At 46.3% G+C, this 20,375-nt stretch overlaps 1 pseudogene; it reads left to right on the plus strand.

Moving 5' to 3' along the window:
- Positions 1-16,584: 16,584 nt before the first annotated feature.
- Positions 16,585-17,201, plus strand: LOC111812977 (annotated as a pseudogene).
- Positions 17,202-20,375: the final 3,174 nt, after the last annotated feature.

The following is a 20,375-nucleotide window of genomic DNA, read 5'->3' on the forward strand; positions in this document are numbered from 1 at the left end:
ACAACCAGAACTGTACGATGGAGCACATCTGGGACAATTTTCTGAGCTGCCTAAGCTGTCTAGGGAGACAATGGGCTCACCACTATCAGCTGGGTTCTGGGGTAAGGAGGGAGTGGCAGGGTGGATGCCGGCACTGGTGGGAATTCACTTGCTTAGCAAATATTTCAAAGTTTGGCTGTGGAGTTTACTACATGGCAGACTTGATTTTAGCTACCAAAGTTGAGAACGTTTGATGGTAGTGTTGGTTAGGACACCCTAGTTGTTGGCAACAGGCAAGAAACCCCTTTAACATCCCGTCTTCATCAGTGTTTATAAAATGGAACATATATTGGTGGGCTAGCAGAGTTCAGAAATGATCGATCAGCCAAAAGAGAGGAGCAAAGACAAGTCTCTGCACCACTGGAATAGAAGCACAAGGACTGCTGGAGAATGATTCTGCTTCAAACTCTTTCCATAATCGTCACTTTCCTTAAGATTCAAATTCTCTGAAGAGCTTGTGCCCTTCAGGAGAAGGCCAGGTATGATGAAAATCATGGAATAGGTGCTGGCATTGTTCTCGTAAGAAGTGAGTGTGGTTTACTACAAGAGGCAGGGAGCCCTTCAAACACATTCACTCAGCCCCGGAGCCCGATGGAGAGAGACAGGCAAGCTGGACTTGACTGAAGAAGAGGCAGAAAAAGAGGAGGTAGTTGGCTGAAGACAGTGGGAGAGGTAAGAGTTTCTAAGGACCCTTCAAATTGCTGGATCCCTTGGTGTTGAGCCTTGAGGCTCTGGAATCCCTATACCATGTGACGCTTTCTGTTTTCTACGATTTTGCATGTTTCTCCAGGTAGATCATACTCCTCAAAAATGAGGCCCAATTTCATATTGCTCAGATCGGCTCTCCCAGTGCTAGGACACAGACTTGTTGGGCTGAACTCAGTCTACCACAGTGCCTGATAATTAGTCATTCCTCTTTTCCACACCAGGAAACAGGAAGCCTATTGGCCAAAGTGCCTTGCCAGTGGTCTCACAGCTGATTCATAGAACGAAAGTGAAACAAACTACTGGAAAGCTCCTGGGAGGGAAGGGACGTTATGAATCTTCCTTCTCATTTTAGAACAAGGGCTAGGTGTACATGCTTGGCTAGATTACGTTTTATCCTTTGCATCTTATGTATTCAGATACTCCCCAGGCTTCTCGCAGGATGTAGCATTTTACATTCCTTGTCTTTTTTCTGTGGTGCTGGCCAGAGGAGGTCATGGCTCATAGAGTTTCAGAATTGTGCATGTTGAATGGATCTTAAAACTTTATGTGCTAAGAGGCTAGAAAAAGAGCAGATGTGTACATCAGAGGCAAACAGGATGTAAGACTGCACACAGCTTAGGGAGGCAGGTCCTTCTCAGCTAGAGCCAGTTATGGTGCCATGACAAAGGGGACTTCTATGGTGCTTGGGCTTCCAATTTTCAAGAAAAGATGAAAAGTTGCCTTTATACATAGAAACCTTTGGTTTTTTTTTTTTTAAATATTGGCAATAAATTCAAAATTATGTTTAAGCATAGCACAATGGTAAAACTTTACAGCTATCCCAATTTATGTTACCTTGGAATACAAAGTCTTGGAAGTTTCTCTTTCCTATTTACCAATCACCCATGATGCAAAAGTTTCTTGTGCCAGTAAAGCTGGGCCTTATAGCTCAGAGGGAATGGAAAAAGGGAAAGTTGTATGTGAAAGATGATGAGGCGAGGTGGAAGATGTATTAATGTCTCATGGCCACCTTGTTATGTAGCCATATTTTGGGAAGGGGTTGGGGAAAGAAAGAACAGAGATCCAGACAGACATGAGGGGACACAGGGACACAGAAGCCACAGGCCACTTACCTGGATACTGCCTGAGAAAGAGAAGGCACTAAGAAAAGTCTGCCTTGTCTAGCTGCCATGTCCTGTCCACATCCTGCCCAGGGCATCTCAGGAAGGATGTGCCAAGCACAGGCACCTCATGGAGATATACAGTAGCCACAATTACAAAACACAGACATGCTGTCCAGGACTAAAGGTTTCAGTTGTACAAATGGCAGTGTCCCGGAGACCCAGAAAGATATGCTGTGACTCATGAGACATGCCATAGTGTGTAGGGGTACAACCAGCCTGGGGTCCTACAACAGATTCAGAGTCCACACCAGGCTCAAAGGCTACACGAGAGCATCAGCCCCTTATCTTCACCCCCAGCAAACCCCTAACCATGAGCAGCTACAGAAGAGATCCAAGATATCTAAGAGAGTCTTTATGAAAGAAGGGACAGATATGATTAATCAACAAGATTCATTTTTTCTGCACTGTCCCATGAGGGTGGAAGCTCACCAGGGCAGGCAGAGGGGTGTGGTGGGTCCCAGAGCGCAGTAGGCAGGACCTGCTGATGTGCAGTGTGACCTACACAAAGCTACCAAGGTGAGTCTGCCCGTGAGTCACGCATTTCCCTGTAAGATTCTAAGACAGGACTGTCATTCAACACAAGGGAAAACAGACCTAGAAAGGCCGACCAGCCAGGGTCGCTACCTCAGTTACTTTTCGCTCATTGCTGAGACAAAATACCCGACACCCCAAATTAAGGAAGGAAAGATTTATTTAGCTCACAGTTTGTGGAGGTTTTGGTACATTGTGGAGGTTTTGGTACATTTACCAGCTGGCTCCAAGGCAGAGTGGCACAAGGCAGAGGGCAGCAGTTCATGGAGGCAGAAAACAACCGAACCGAAAGAGCAAAAAGGGAGGAGAAGGGACTACAGTGGCAGGCCTCCCTCCCTTCTTGTATTGCATTCAGGCTATCTGCCCCAGGGTAGGTGCAGCACTCACATCCATTGTTCCAGCTGCACTCACACCCATAATCCCAGCAACACTCACACCCGTAATCCCAGCAGCACTCACACCCATAATCCCAACAGCACTCACACCCATAATCCCAGCAGCACTCATACCCATAATCCCAGCCGCATTCCCACCCATAATCCCAGCACTGGATCATGAATTAATAGCAACCTCTAGAAGTCCACCCCATGAAGGCTTCATGGAGCCATCTAGACACAAACCATAATAGTCACAGAAGAACTGAGCTTGTATCCTTTAGAACACATTTGGCTGGTAGTGGATGACCGTAGTAAAAATGGCTGGAAATACCGGTGTTAACTACATCACACAACTAGAACTGCAGGATGGACTGGGTCACCTAATCCATCCGTTCAGTGCCTTTAGCACTCAGATGCCACTGTTCCAACTTTGCTGGAGTTCTCCTTTGGGGCTGCAAGAAGCCTGTTTTACTTGGAGCATCATGATCCCTTTACATTCCAGAATACAGGATGGAAAAGGTGTTTCCCTGGGGAATCCTTTCCTGAATCAGCCCCTACTTTTCCCCCCATGGACAGGCCTGGAGCATAGGCCCATTGCTGAACAATCACAGCTCACCCTGTGGGACTGCGCCTGCCTTCCCTAAGCAAATGACCACTGGCTCCCTAAACAAAGCTTGGGCCCTGCTACTACAGAAGATGCGACCGTTAAAGCTGTGGGAAGGCACCTACCCCTGTGGTGGAGCCAGAAGGGGGTCCGTGTCTCCTGGTGCCCCAGGAAGTTCCCCACAGCCAGCACCACGAAGGAGGCAACTTCAATTAACATTTATGGGCATTTGGGTACTTGACATTTTCAGAGGCTGTGGACCAAATAGCTGCGGTCTCCTCACCTCTTACATTGCACTGGCTGTGGAGTCCTGTTCTTCACTGTGGAAATGCTGGGAGGTGAAGCTGAGGGAGGCAGCAAGGTGAGAGGAGCTCATCGAAGGTGGAGGTGGAGTCCCCATCCTAAGCAGGGCCCTGAGCGCATCACGCTGTGTCCCAGGGCAGCATAGAGAGAAGAGGCCTTCTGCAAGCCAGGAGGCGGCCTCAGTCAGGAAGCACATCGGCAGGCAGCCCGGTCTCCCACTCTCTGGCCACCAGAATGCTGACAACCCCGTCTAGCCACCTAGTCCTGGTGTTCGTGACGGCAGCCCAGTCCCACTAGGGCCTCCTGCTTCTCAAGTACTCAGTGAAGGAGCAGAATATTTGTTAATCAACTTCCTAAGTGAATCACGTGTCCAATTTTCAAATAAAAAGCCTGTAAGGAAAGGAGAGGAGAAGAGAGGAGAGAGGAGAGAAGGGGAAGGGAGGGGAGGGAAGGGGAGAGGAAGGCGAGAGTAAGAAGGGAGGAAAGAGGAGAGAAGACAGGAGAGGAGAGAAAAAAAGGAAAGGACAACAATTCCATTTTTCTTTAGAACATACATGTTGCATACCATACTTTCCCATTCAGTTGAATAAATATCAGTTTAGAATAATATATCAAATGAAACTTCAATATAGTAAAATATTGAAATGAATATATAGTATATATTTAACATAAACAGGGAGCTGAGGATTTATCTCAGAAGTAGAACACTTGCCTAGCAAGGTGGAAGCCCTGGGTTGGGTTTTTGGCTCCAAAAACAAAAACAATTAAAAAAAAAAAAATATATATATATATATATATATATATATATATATATATATATATATATATATATTTCAATTCAAACAAACAAACAAATCTCAACTAACAAAATAATTTTATATAAATACCAGCACAGCTCAGCCTAGCCATCTTCATTTCAGTGTCAGACCCAGAGCTAGCACGGCGAGGCGTTTTACCTGCAGTCACTGCTCAAAAGCAGTCAGCCTGGCGCCAACCGCCCCAGGTTACCAGGCTGCAGCAGAAACTCCGGCCAAGTACCTTGCTATTGTATTCAAATCCTGTGCAGATCTGGGGCACCCAAAGACCCAGCACTGCCTGCTCTGTAAGCTCATAGTATTAAAAAAAAAAAAAAAAAAAAAAAAAGAAGACGAAGAACCATATTTAGGTCGTTCATTTTATTTTCTGTTTCCCTAGAGTCTTCTCTGAAATGTTACACTAAAAATATGTCATTCTATTAATGTCTTTCTTTATTCCCTTCCCAATCCCCCAAAGCTTGAAAAGATTTTTACCTTCGTCAAGTGCAGAAATTGCCTTGATTTCTTAAAGTGACAAAATATGCCTGTTCTATTATTTAGCTCTAGAGTCTCCTGCTCCGAGGTGTGGTTTTGGACAGTGCCTGGATTGTGGCAGAGGGGGTGCTCTATGATCAGTGCCGAGTTCACTGGCCAATAGGAGGTGGGGTCTGGGGTGGGGTCCCAAGGGTGGACTCTGCCTCTGGCTTCCACCTTCTTTCTCCCTGTGCTCCCTGCCTGCCATGCAGCGGCCGGCTCACACAGTCTACGTTGGATGAGAAGCTCCCCCAGCTGCACTGATAGAAGCAGCAGATATCTGAGTTGTTGAGCCTTCTCTTCAGGGGTGGTCCAGAGAGGTTGGAGCCACTCTATTACGTTGTCTCGGCATCTAATTTTCTCAATCCTGGCCCCTCAGTGCCCAGTGGAGCTGGGTCAGGAATTAGGCTGCTCTGGTCTCAACAAGGAAGCCATGGGTTTTCATGCCAAATCCTGGACTACTGCCCAGGTGGCCATGGGCAAGGCTGTTCACTGCCTAGATTTCAGTGAAACCATCTGCAAATTGGGCACTCTAAGGCTCATATCCCAGAACTGCCACATGGATGAGACAGCTGGCCATGAAGCACCAGGGGGGTGATGCTAATACATGATGGATCCTCCCTTTCCTGTCCTTGGTCCAGGTTGCGTGACTAAGTCCTTGAGTGAGCCTAGCATCTCTTCCTTGCTAGATGAAAGGCAACAGGCAGAGATAAAAGGTGGAGACAAAGCTTGGAATAAAGAAAATTTACAAAGGGAGAAGACACTAGTTTTAGATATTAGAAGGCTTGGCATTGTTTAGAACAAAATGTAAGGCTTTGTTTTTGTGTCTTCAAAGCAAAACCAGGATCAAGGAGCTGTAGGACAGGAGCCAGGGGAGTGCCAGGAAACAAGTTCCTGGTTGTCCCCCTCAAGAGGCAACCACAGAGGGGCAGAGTTCCCTGGGCTGGTGGTGAGTTTTGTCTCACTTGATCAGTACAAACAGAAATGAGATGGCCAGTCGTCACACAGGTGTGGTGGTGATGACGCATGCCGCAAGACCCTGGTCCACACCAGCCCCACTTCCCTCCTGCTGTCCTCACCCCAGAGCCACACAGCTCATAACCAGTTCCTCTATGCCTCAAGACACCTGATGTCATTGAAGCGAGCCAATTGTAAGCCTGCTTCCCTTCCCTGCCTTGCCCTCTTCTTCCCTCAGACCCAGAGTCACCCTCTGGCCCCAGCCCCTCCTGTTCCATGGCTATCCTTGGCGCCTCTGTGGGCGGCCCTGCATGGCTGGCTGTGTTCTCCTCGGAGGACTGGGCAAACAGGACCACCTCACACTGGGCTGATCTCTTCACCTGACTCTGGTCTTACCCTGTAGAGGAAAGGCACAGGACTAAAAGTCATCTCATAATAGTGTTTCTCAGGCCCAGATGTGCAGAAATACTGGCTCCCAGCCCTCCACCCCCACCCCAAGTCCATCAATTAGGGCTGGAGAAACCTCCCAGGGAGTCTGGATTAGACCAGCTCTGCCCAGTTCCTTCTGACAAGGCAGCCCATGCACCCACTCTCCTCCACACCCCAGGTTCTATAATTATTAAGAAAAGAGGGAAAACCATGAGTGATGGCACATGCCTATAATCCCAGCTCTGGGGAGGCTAAGACAGGAGGATCACTGGGAGTACAAGCTGTGTGGTGAGACCCTGTATCAAATAAATCAATTTTTAAAAAAAGAAAAGAGGAAACTAGAGGTTGTTGAGTGGATAACAATAGTCATGGTTATTAGATCTAAGTAAGAGTCATCATTTACAAGGAGCTTGCAGTTTGCCCCTCAGTTGACCCTTACCGTGGGTATAGGGAGGGAACAGTGCTGCACTCCAACCTTACGGGGGACTCTGGGCCATCCCCCACCCAGGCTGTCAAGATCAGTGAGCTTGATATCTGGTGAGTTTGTCTTGAAAGCCTAAAATCATCAAATCACAGAAACCGAGATGTGGGAACCTTTGTTATCATGGGTAAAGAAGAGAAGAAACTTGCTAAAATAAAATAAGCATTTGATGTGTTAGCGCCCTGTCATAGTTACTTTTTACTCGTTGCTGGGACAAATACCCAACACTCAAAATGAAGGAAGGACAAGTTTATTTAGCTCACAGTTACTGGAGGTTCAGCTCATATCCCGCTGCCTCCAAGGCAAACAACAGCAGTTCATGCAGCAGAAAACAATGAAGAGCAGAGGAGGTGCAGCAGCTGCGACAGCATCCATCAAGCCTCTCTCTTCTTTCTACGCTGACTGCGAAGAAGACCAGCGCTCCACAGTGAAGGTTGGAGCTCCTCCAAAGTGGCGCAGCTACCAAGATCAAGCTCCTCGGAAGACTGGGACTTCTCCCCGGAAGCGGGGTGGGACAGCAGGAAACCAGGCAGGGCCGCTTCCTGCCTTTCTCAATTCCTGGGCCCTGCCCACCTGCAGGGCGAGGCCCCCATGCTGAGAACTGCTGGAGCTGAATCAGCCGAGTTGACACACTGTATCAACTAACACACGCCCTCTCTGTCCTGGTTGGAAGGACTTTTCTAAACAGTTATCCCTTTCTGATGTGGGAGACCGATGCAGGACCCCACAGTGTTGGGGCATCCACCCTCGTGGCTGTCTCAAACATGACTGGCTCTTCATAGGAGTGAGACACCAGAGCTAATCACCTGCCCCTTGTGAGTGTTGAATTTTTCCTCATTGTAGCAAGTCCAATCCATCAGAAGAAGCTGGAGAATTGGACAAGGACCAACTCCTTCCACAGCAAGTTATTCATTTATTCAGGCAGTGATTCCACAGTAGGTAGCAGTGCTGACGGTGTGTGCAGAAGGCTTGGCGGTCTTGCTTCAGAGGCTGAGGAGGGGAGTTAGAAATGCAAGCCCAGGCCCCAGGGAGAGGACAGATGCAAATCCACACAAGTGTTCCCAGCAGAAGGGAAGGCACGGATAGCAAATGAATGTGCAACTAAATTAATAAATTATGTACTAGAAGTTGATCTTTGTCTATCTGTCTCTCTCCCAGTGCATCAGCACTGCCAGATGGGGGGAGCCCAGGCCCAGATGAGCCCCTGGAAAATAAGCTCTCTGAAGAGTATTGTCCAGCCAGGGTTGGCACTCCACCTTGTGTGGAATCAATACTAATTCAGGTTGGCCTCGGACTCCTGGACCCCCGCAGCTGTTTCCAGTTGATCCCCAAGACAAGCACTGGTGCTCCCTGTGTGAATGTAGTGAACGGTCTGGCTATGAATCAGCGCAGCAGATCAAGCCTACCAGGTGGACATGTCCCATGTCAGGGGAACCTGGTGCTAGGAGCATCTTACTTTGATTAGAAATTCAAAAATAGAAGCATCTGAAGTTCCCTCAGCCCGGCCCCTCTGGGCCCACAGAAGTGCTCTCTGGCATGATTTTGATATTCAAGTCCCTGACATGACCTAATTTAACTTCTTTCATTTGTATGATAAATGAAAATGCCACAATGGGATCCCAAAAGGTGTACCCCCTGCTCAACAGCCACCTGGGTGCCCAGGATGCTGTTGGAGGCATCTCTGCTGAACCTCTGCTGGGGACATCCTTCTCCCTTCATGGGGAAAAGGATTCCCTGCAGGGCCAGCGGGTGTGTACTTCTTCTGAAAGTTGTGGGACATTTTTTAACCCACACCTTGGAACTTAAGGGAAGTCAAACAGTCCTCATCTTGACTAAAGAAGACATCAGTGGCATTCCTGAGAGACCAAGGTGAGAGGAAACCTGCCACACTGTACAGTGTAGGCTCTGGCTTTAGGAATTCTGATCCACCAGGCTTTAGTGAGTTCAGAAGTCCGGATTTTGAGCTTTGGCTTCCCAACAGTTCCCACAGCCTAAGATGTAGCCTTAAAAAAAAGCACATTCCTTCTTGGAGCTTTGCTTCTTTAGAGCAACAATTCCTGCTTCATAGATTAGGATGAGAATTAAATGGAAGAATGTTTTCTTAGTACTCAGTAATAAATTAAAGGTTAGCTATTATGAAAAGGCTTGCCAACAACTTTAGGAAATAGTTCTGCATTGATATGGTGGAGTTTGGTTTTATTTTGCTTTTCAGGAGGCTTCTGCGCACACAGTAAATAGACCTAGAGGCAAAGGCTCAAGGTCCCACGGCCCCCAGTGGCATTTCTGGGTCTGGTTTTGGAGGCTTCCATTTCCTCATCGGTAAACAAGGACCTTGCTAGCACACCCCTCCGCATGATGCAGGGAGGAGGAAATAAAAACCTGAGTGAGGAAAACGCTGTACAAATTATAAAGCACTTTGCAGATTTGCTACGATTCCTGTAGTAGCAAAATGACCTGAATGGGAAATGGGAGGTGAACTGCGCCCCTCAGCATCCCTGGTGGCCTGCCTTCCCAGCGCTAGAGCCATTCCAGCCTCCGCACCCATTTGTATGCAAACAATTACTGTGCAGCAGGCCTTCACTGCGCTGACTCTTTGCGGAAATCACCCGCCGCAATCTCGTTTACATTATTAATTTGTTTAGTAAAGCCTTTCAAGTCAAGTTCGTGTAAAGGTGAGCTGGGAAGCAGCCACAGTCCCTGAGCCTGCAGGGAGAGGAGGCCAATGGGTCGAGGTGGGGGTGGGGGGTGCAGCACATAGGCTGCTGGCTTGGAACTGGGAAGCACCCAAGCTGCAGGGTGAGAAAGGTGTTGTCTAATGGTTCTGGGGGCCAAGAGTCTGACGTACACAGGCCCACATGGCCTCTGAAACCTGGGGGTCGGGGAAAGCCTGTATCCTCTCGATTTCGAGTGTCAGCCAGCAATCTAATGATATGCTTTTGCTTGCAGACGCTTCAGCCCTCTGCCTTCTCCCTGGGGGCCTTTGTTTTCTTCTAATAAGGACAGTGGTCAAAAGGGATTAAGGGCCCAACCTACCCCATATGACCTCATCTAAATTTAAGCAATTATTACTTCAACTTACCTTCATCCTGAGGAGATGGCATTCTGAGGTACTAGGAGGGCTTAAGACTTTAAGATACCTCTTTCAGCTCAAGTTAGAGCACCACTTTCCATATGATACTTCTACATCTTTATTAATTATCAGAATATAAGCTTGAAGAGAGCAGGGATGGTGGCCGTTGTCTCCAGGCATGCATGGTGCCTAAAGAAATTCAGTCAGGACTTGTGAAACCCAAGCTTGACCTCAAGTCTGCAGCCTGGGCAAGGAAGGAAACAGGGCACTTGGGGTTGGGGCAGCAGCAGCACTCTAGTGGGATAACGTGCAAGGATGGCCTTCCGGCACCATGTGCATTTTGACTTTATCTGGCTTCAGTTCTCTACCATCCAGTCTTGGCTCTTCTTCCAAACTTGTGGCCTTGAGCACAGTGCGTTCTCTCAGAACCTGTTTCCCGATCTATATAAGGGGTGAGAATGTCCTCTCAGCCTACATCTTAGGGTCCTTAGGAGATGGATTTATGGCAAGATGTGGAAGCATTTTGAAAACTACCAGATTTAGCATTCGCATTATCAATTTAAATGTGCTAGTAAAATTAAAAACTTATATTACTGCTCCACCAGCTTCAAAGGACTTCATTTCCATTTTAGTCATTGATTCCTTTTTAAAGGATTTGACTGAAGCCCAGAGAGGTTAAGAAATTTGCATAATATCACAGAGCCATTTGCAAGGCCAAAGTAGAACCCCGTTGGCTCCTTTTTCCTCTACCCTGGTCTCTGCCACCTTGTGACCCTGTGGATAACAGCATAATGCGGTCAGTTTTGTCTATCTGTGTAAATTCTGGAAGGATTCTGACAACCTCTAATGAGTTCGTTTCATCTCCTTTTCCTCTTTCCTGTAAAATAGCTCTTAAAAAAAAAAAAAATAGATGAGGAAGTAGAGATTGAACCTAGAGGCCAGAAAATAAGAATAGCAGTCCTTGCCCAGCATTCCTGAAGATGAGGGCTGCCTCACTGGTTTCCTGTACTGATCTGAGTCCCTGATCACTGATGCCTGTGAACTCAGCCACAGTGGTCCCTGAGCACACCAATCCCTGCAGCAAACCTGGAAGTACCCAATAGGAAGGGGCCCCTAGCAACAGGCGGGATCTAGTCTCCTACTGTGGATCCGGGCTCTAGTCTAGGTAGCCAACTGCCTACCTAGCTGCCCTTCCCCTCCAAATTCCTACTTGCCTGAGTATCTAGGCACAAGGCTTTAGGTGAAGAAAGCATCTTAAACTTTAGCTTGTTTGGATCATTTTTTCTATTCTACAAATCATGGCAAATGTAAAAAGAACTTTATAACTTTTACAGTGTTTTTCTCACTCAGCTTTTTATTTCCTCCTCCCTGCATCACAAGGGGTGGATGTTAGCAAATTTCCTGTTTTATGGATAAGAAAAGCTAGTCCTAAAGGACAGAAGAGGGACAGATCTCTGAGTATCATCTCTTGGAAAGCACTTTGGGTAACATGATTTCTAGGGATAGGAGAAGTGAGTATCTCTCAAGAATGCACCTGTGACAGTGTCAGTGCAAGTGACACTAGAGGAAGGGAACTAGTGAGACACATGGCATGATTAGAGTCCCCTCTTCCTCCTGTCCAATTTCCATGAAGCATTTTGCTTCTTGCTTCAGGCCTGTCTTTTTCCCCATCCTTTTTCTCCATTTGTATAGGAAACCTTCTCACCACACCCCCATCAAAGTCTGGAACTCTACCTAAGACAGTGTGACACAAAATATACAGTTAAGTAGCAGGAATAAGAGAGGAAGTAGGAATAAGAGAGGAATCATTCCATCATTTCTTTTTTATTATTGGATTGCATTTGCAATATAATATAATGTTCTTCTTGGGGAGTTGGCACATACACAGAGCACACCTTTCCCCCTCCTTCCCTGCTCCCTGCCCTCTTTCTCTTGCCCCTACTCCAAATCCCCTTCCCATCTCCACAAGTTCTACCTCCCTATTTCCTACTATCTCTCTTTCATCAGAGAAACTATGCAATGGACATTCTTGGGTGTCTAATTGATTTCACTTGACATTATGGCCTCAAGGAGCATCCATTTTCCTACAGAGGACTCAAGATTATCTTTCTTTGTAATTGAGTAGTCCTCCACTGTGTATAAATACTATATATTTTTAATCCATTCATCTGTTGATATGATGATAAGATATATGTGAGTAATGCAGAGAAAAGTATAGCATGGAGGTTGCATTTTGGAAGCACAAAAAAGCTGAAAAGAAAGTGAAACAGTGGGAAAAGTGTCTCAAAGACAGTGAATAAGTATGGTTTGTGCTGATCTCCAAATCATAATACTTGTACCTACCTAGTTTGACAGGACCTGTGATTCTACTTAGGTTAAATCTTACTATCAGTTAAAATACAACTGACATTTAACTTTTTTGTTGGAAGAGAAAAAAATCAAGTGCTATTTTCTAGTCACTTTATTTCTCTCAGAATTTAACTGTTGTGATTTGTGCTGCTATAAACATGGCTATGCCAACATTTTGGCCCTAGCCTTCCAAGGTCAATTAAGACTCAGGACTATGAGAACTTGTACTGTAATGTCATGTAACTCAGTAGTGTCCCAAATTTTCTGATCAAGGAGATTATGAGGCCAAAGAGGAAAGTGACTGATGATGTAGAGTGTGCCTAAGGAGAGTCACATGGAGAGAAAACATTCTCTCAGGCTTTCACAGAGAGCACATTGGCCAAGCAATGGCCGTGACTCATCCACATGGCTGACACTGACAAAGGTTCTACAATCTGAGGTACAGGATCTCAGGATAAATCCTGAGGGGATTTCACTGACCTTATCACACCCAAAAGCTACAACTCTTGTTGCATGGGTCTTGCTTTATCTTGGTCTTAACCATACAGCAGAAAAGTATAAAAATGAAGTATAAGAAGTAAAGCCATGCTGTTATGTTGAGCTGTAGGGGACTCAGGTCCACAATTTCTGACATTGCCAGTGAAGCAGGAGATCCAATACTATTATGGACTACTGGACTCTTTTAGAATATTTTGCTGAGTTAACACACCTATAATATTTAAATGATGGAACTAAACAAAAAAGGGGATACAGATGAATGTCCATTTTGTATCTGTGTATTCAAAATGGTTAGGAAGATATATAGTTACATTCTCTTAATGAATAGAGGGATTTGTTCTAATAGTGTTTATAAATAGGATATCATGTCTGCATCTTGTACAGCAAATAACCACTAGGAAGAAAGTATGCAATGTGTTAATTATTGAAACTGTCATACCAATTTGATTTGAAACTCTCATTGCTATTTGTTTCTCAAAAAAATTATGGAAAAATAAATAAATAAATAAAAATGGAGCATTAAAAACAAAAAATAAATAAATAAACATGGCTATGCATGTGTCACTCTAGTATGATGATTTAACGTTTTTGGGAAGATACCTAGAAGCAGTGGTATAACTGGTTCAAGTGGAATTTCTATTTTTATTTTTATTTTTTGAAGAATCTCCATATTTATTTCCATAGTAGTTGTATTAGTTTACATTCTCACCAACAGTATGGAAGGATTTCTCTCCATACACCCATACAACCTCACCAGCATTTGTTGTTTTCTGAGTCCTTAGGGACATTCTTACTAGGGAAGGTGTCCTGTCTAAGTAGAATATAAATGAATGAAAGAGAGCATTCCCAGCTAGGAGGATGGATGTCATTCCATGCTTGTTAGCATCTATGAATTCCATTGCAAAGGCTGCTTCTTGTTAAGGATCAACCAATGTATGCAAGAAAAGGTGGTGATTTGGGGCTCAGGAATCCTGCATTCAAGTTCAAAGTACTTCCTCTATTGACACTGTGACCTGGATGAATCTCCATCTAAATGTCAACATTTTGACTATCAAGCCCTTTTCAGAGTAAGAATGCTCGCTTTCCCTCTCTCTGAGTCCCAAGTAAGCATGTGAACAGAAGCATTGAGATGACTTTGGGGACCAGTGGATGGCTGGAGTTGTAGCAGTACACATCGCCACCTGACCTGCAGAGCTGAGGAGCTCCTCAGAGGTAACCATTGATGGCTTTGCTATTTTCCATAAACATGAAACTACTCTGCTTCTTTTATTATAGCTCTTGAAAGAAAGAGGGTGGCAATAGCCAAAAAGGTAGAAGCAAAAGAAAACAGAAAAAGATGCCAATAAGTGCAAGCATTTATGCAAATGTAATCTTGTAATCTGGATCTGTCTGACCCACGCATGAGGTCCTGACTCCCCACAATGAGGCGAGACCATCCTGCATTGCTCTCTGCTCCGACGGTACCCTCATCCCAGAGCTCCTGCACGCCAGTGTTTTCCATTTTGAAAGGACTTTCTGCAAGCTTTTCAGAAAAGCTCTAAAATAAATTCAAGTGAAAATATTTGCAGAGTAGTATTTTATTAGAAACACAATCTATAAGGTAAAAGCAGCTAAAAAGTCTATAGTGGGGAAAAGATGAGGAAGACGCTACCTGCACATTAGTATATACCAAGTATATGAGACAGTCCTTGTTTTGGAAAGCAGATCTGTTCCAGAGGAGTTTGAAAGAGTGTTATCTGGAATTCATACAAACATAACAAAGGTTAAGTGTGCTGGTGAGGAAGCCACAAAAGCTTACTGAATCTATGATGTAAGATGGTAACACTGATGAAAAAACCATATAAATAAATTGATTTATTGTACACTTGCCGGGTGCCAAGACTGCTGTCCACACCTGATCTCAGGAGTCCCCAAGGCAACCTGCAGGGCAGCTTCCGCTAGCCCACTTCCTAGGTGAGGAGCCCAAGGCTAGGGAAATTCACCTGCTGCAAAGACCCCCATGCAGAGTGGGCCTGGCCCTCCTGCTGTCTGTCCCTTGGTGACTCAGGAATGGTCGCCAATCCTTTCCTCTCCTGCCTCCTTTGGAGGCATCATCACAGGTCTCTTTCTGTGTTTTCCTTACCTCTTCCTCTCTTCACTTCCTATTTCTTCACTGTTTCTAAGCAATATCAAGGAACCTGTCATCTGAAACAAACACAATAACACGTCCTCCTGGATCCTTTAGCTGGGGTTTTCTCTCTGTCCTTCCCTTCTCTGCTAGGATCTTCCTCTGCCCCCTCCTATTAGCTCTGCATACTCTGCCATGCAGTGCTTCCTATCTGCACATGTCCCTAGGCTAGCCCTGGCCTCAGGGAGCACTGCACATGCTCATCTTTGTCCTGAGCCCACCCTCCATCCACACACTTTGGACCCTGGATTCAGTGGCCAGCACCACCAGATTCCCCTCCTAGCAGTCTGACAGTTGTGGAAGCCTCTTCTTTAGTTTTACTGAATTTCTTCTTACTCCCACTGCTCTTAGGACTGGAGATACTCTTTTAGAATAATCTCATTGAGACCCACTGTTTCAACCCTCCTGTTCTTCTGCTAAAAGTAATTCCAAAGTCTAATCTCTAACCCTGAGGGATAGGCGCAAATGTCAGGAAAGCCCCAGAGCCCTGGATCCCTCCCCTCCCTTCCCCCATGATCAGCGGCTCACAGGCTCCTACCTTTTACCTTCTCCCACCCTGTGCATTTCTCATCCATGATACAGAGTTCTCTCCCAAAACATTGCTTCTTACATGGCTCCTTAAAAATGGCAACCTGGTCAATGAACCAGTTGAAGTACCCCTGCACTGCACTCTGATCCATGAGGCCAGGTCTTTGCTCCACTGTCCCCACTGCCTGGAATGCTGTGCCTATGCTTTCTCCCATGCACTGCTCCACACTCAGAGCTTCCAAGAAGGAGGCACAGACTCCTCTACTAGCAGCAGCCTCCCCCTCTCCTGTAGAACCAGGCATGCCACAGTAGAATTCTTTCTCTTCTTGACTGTCTTCCTGCACAAGGAGTTTATTGAAGATGAAAACAACTCCTATCTTGTTTATGTATGATCTGAAGTGTCTAGCATGACGCCTGCCACCAAGTGCATAGGGAGTGAATTTTTGCTGACCTCAACTACATTTTTTAAGTTAACCTTAGATTTGGATTTCTTAGAATTAAACTAGCCTGGAGCAGAGTGTGAAGATACTAGCATCCTATGGTAAGAGAGACCCCAGCAGATCCCACCATGATAGCTGCGATGATCCTGCGGAGCCAACTGTGGCCATGCTGTAGATTCGCCAGAAAGAGGAGGGCAGTCCAGTCAGAGGGTCCTGCTGCGCTGGTAAGGCACAGCGCTCTCACTTGCTCCTAGTCTCTCCTGTGCATCCCTTTGCACTTGTGAGTAATGATTCTCAGCAGGGAAAAGTCATGCCCTGCCAGCCCACACCCTGCCTTAAAACAGGACGCCAGCAGCTGGCCTCTATTAATAAATATGAGTAGCTCTTTTGAGCCTTGGGCCAAAGAAGTCCTTGTGATCTTTATTTCTGCTATTTTTTGGGCTATGGATTAGTAACCAAGATGATGTTCCCTCCCAGCTCTGAAAGGGATTACGCCACTTACACAAACTCCTTGAGGCTCTCTTTAAGTTCCAGGGACCCAAGGTGCTCAGGAATGGAGGTCTTTAAATAGCATTCCTTTTTTCTGGTCCGCCAATCCGCAGCCTAAAAGTCATGGCGCCCAGCCAGAATGTCATGATTCTAAAGCTCCACTCCCACAAGGACTTGCAGCGGCCTATGGCTACGTAGTTCAGTCAGCCAGCTTGGAAGATCTGTGGGCGCAAGGCCCAGCAGGTAAAAGCCCCGCCGCATCACACCCCATGCCCTGCATCCAGACCCATCCAGCCCATCGTTCCCTGTCCCACGGTGCTATTCCACACCAGGGTCCGAGTCGGCAGGGCCTTCAGTCTGGAGGAGCTGCGGGTGGCCGGTATTCACAAGAAGGTGGCCCGAACCATTGGCATCTCGGTGGACCCAAGGCGGAGGAACAAACCCAACATGCAGGGGCTGAAAGAGTACTGCTGCAAACTCATCCCTTTCCCCAGGAAGCCATCGGCACCCCAAAAAGGAGATAGCTCTGCTGAAGACCTCAAGTTGGCCACCCAGCCGACAGGACCGATGATGCCCATCAGGAATGTCTGCAAGAAGGAGAAGGCCAGGGTCATCACAGTGGAGGAAAAGAACTTCAGGCATTCGCCAGTCTGCGCATGGCACGTGCCAATGCCTGGCTCTTTGGAATTCGGGCGAAGAAAGCCAAGGAAGACACAGAGCAGGATGTTGAGAAGAAATAATAAAACACTGTTGGGATCTTGTAAAAAAAAAAATAGCCCTACATGTACTGCAGAGGACGATGCTGGTGTGGGCAGTGGCGGGCTCTCACGTTTGCCAGTCTCTCCAGTGATCCACATGTCCATCTACTGTGAAAGGGGGGCTCAAGAGTTTTGTGAGGTTGCCACAACTCTGCTGACTTCCAGTTTCATTTCGTAGGAGGATCCAGACAGTAGATGTAGGACAGACGGCGCGCAGCCTCCTGGTGTCTCACGCGCTTATCATCCCTCCATTCCTTTCCCCATCATTACTGTTGTGCATGTGCTCTGTCACTGAGGTGGGGGAGAGCTGGGTGCTCGGGCTTCCCCCTTTACGAACAGTGCTTACAAACATCTATTTCCTGGGGATGAGGATGAGATGGGATGGAAAACAATCCCTATCTACTGCCCAGCAGAGACCAGGCTGGCACAGAGCGAGCACCGTTTCCGCCACTCCTTCTGTGTGCATGGACAGCAGTGGCCCTGGAGCAAAGCCAGGAGGAAGTGTGAGAGGGGGAAATCTACAGCGCAAGAGAAATCACCCCTGACCCTGCCACTTCATGTGACTGTGGACGAGACATTTAATGCCTCAGAGATTCAGTTTCGTCAACTGTAAAGTGGAAACAATGACCTCTTACAAGTTTGTTCCTAAAGATTATACCAACTAATTCTGTAAAGCCCCTGGCACAATACCTGGTACTAAATCAGTGCTTTGTAAATATTCTTTGTTTCTCCCTTGGAATGATTATTTTGGCCTTTTGAAGTATGCAAAGAGGATGATAAAGACATATGAAGATGACTCAGACTATGTGCTTTCTGACACTGTACTAGGTATTGCAGTTATCAATAGCAGACAGTCAATGTGTGTATTTATTTATTTATTTATTTATTTATTTATTTAGCAGAACCAGGGATTGAACTCAGGCCCTTGTGCTTGCCAGGCAAGTGCTTATTCTGCTGAGCTGTCTCCCCAACCCCTAAAAGACAGCCAGTGTTAATGCCAAGAAACTAATGCACTTCAGAAGCTCAGAAAGATGTAAGCAGAGGGAGTAAAGAGAACGTTGTGGAGAGGAGATAAAAAAAATGACAAAAACAGAGGGAAGAGATGGATGGATGGATGGATGGATGGATGGATGGATGAGTGGATAAGTAGGTAAATGGATAGCTGATAGTGGGTTGTTGAGTAGATAATTGATAGATCCTGGGCAGATTGATTGATATAAGTGAATAGACAACATCCCCATCTAGGAAGGGTTTCAACTATTGATTAGGTGGTGAGAGAGGTGGGCAGGTAGGTGACTTGACAGAAGACCTGAAGGCAAGAGTGCTCTGAGGAGAGATGAGTGTGTCCCAAAGGTCAACAGGAGTGACAGAGGTAATTTAGAGCAGACCACACAGAACCCAAGGATCTCACATGTGGGGATGAGTAACCCAGCGCCTCGCAAGGCAGCAATCTTGCTTAGCGCATTCCGGCATGTGCTCCAGCCTCAGGAGAGCTAACAGCCTACCGGCACTCATCAGCTGCTCCGCAGCCCGCATACCATGCCAAAGCTCCTCCTTCTTGACAGTCTTCTCAGTGTCATGTCGTTCTGTACATCACCTCAAATCCACTTACGTGCCCTGGAGGAAGGTGTTGTCATCCTCATTTTATAGAAGAACAAACTTAGATATGGGAATCTTACATTTAATTAAGGGACCCAGAATCTGCACCAGATCTCTAGGGCACTGTGTCCTGCCAAGGCTATCTCTGCCTTCAGAGCATATTTCCATTCTTTGAGGATGGCTCCTTCAGTGTCACCCTCGTCTAGCCTGAGAACTCATGCTCCAAAGATTTCCTTGGAACAGAGACTGGTCTCACCTGCCTTCTAGCGTCTGCAGAAATTTCACTGGGTTTTCTCTTTCCTGTTTTTCTTTCTTTTTGTATCTGTGTCATGTAAATCTGACTTCTGTTCAATGCTGTTTTACAAATCTGCTCTTTATTCCTTCTTCAAATTAGGAGGAATTATTCAAAGCTAGTCAGAATTTTAGAGTCACTGTCACTTTCATCCATGCTGACCTGAAAAAGGTCTATTATCTATCCCACTGCACAACCCAGCGTCCCCTCTCCAAGAGATGTATTGGTGTCATTAGTTAGTCGAAGGATTCAATTGACTGAGCATGCTTGGGTCATTGTCGTTTGATTTATCAGACTCTTAAAGGCTGTCCTTGTTGGACTTAGGGCATGCCTGGGGACAGAGCAGAGACACTCACCAGGAGCAGTGCCATCTGACCTTCCCAATGCAGAAGGCTGTGAATGATGTCACTGTTCAAGAGCAAGGGGCCTCCAGCCCAGGGAAATTCCAGAACAAGTTCCATTAGCCTTTCCCTGCAGATCCCTGCTGTTGGGTCCCATGATTTTACCAATAATTGAGCACAGTTTTACAACAAACCTACCGTATGACCAACATTGTGAAAATACTGAAGATGCAAAGCTAAGACATGCATTCTGTGCTGCACAAGCTCACAACCATCACAGGCAACAGGCAGACAAAAAAACACAGCCCTGGAGGAAGGGCCGTATGATGAGGGGCTGAAACGCTGCTGCTGTAACAGTCAGCAGGAGGTGTTGTAGGAACCCAGCCAATGCAGGGACGTGCTCTACAACATCCACAGTGTAGAGACTTCTAGTCTCTGCTTGAAGAGCTCCAGTCACCAATTCCACCAGTCATAGAACCCTCAGGACAGAGTCCTCAGCAGTGAATTGTGTCCCACACATTAATTCAGTTCTTTGAAACACAATATAAGACATAGACTGTGCTGTTCTTTTGGGGTGAAGAAAGTGCTACTGAGCCCTCATCGTATAAGTTGATGACCACACCAGCCATACTAGGGGAAGGCTGCAAGACCTAAAGAGGGCCTTTGTTCTAAACTCCCCACTCCCTTACAAGGCTGCACAGCTGAAAGAGTAGCTCTTCCTGAGTAGATCCCATACACAAAAGCCTCTGCTGCTGGTGCAGGAAAAGTTGAAAGGTGATTCCTTGGTGTGGTGAGTTAGACCATGAACTCTGCTCTGGGAGTTAAACTTGAGCCCCATCTCTGCCACCTTCTAGATGTGTGACTGAGAAAACTACTTAAATTAACTGAACTTGAAATTCCTGATCTATATGGAACAGGCTGATA

The sequence above is a fragment of the Octodon degus genome, unplaced genomic scaffold (genome assembly GCF_000260255.1).
Source record: "Octodon degus isolate 3935 unplaced genomic scaffold, OctDeg1.0 scaffold00156, whole genome shotgun sequence".
In the NCBI taxonomy this organism is placed as follows: Eukaryota; Metazoa; Chordata; class Mammalia; order Rodentia; family Octodontidae; genus Octodon; species Octodon degus.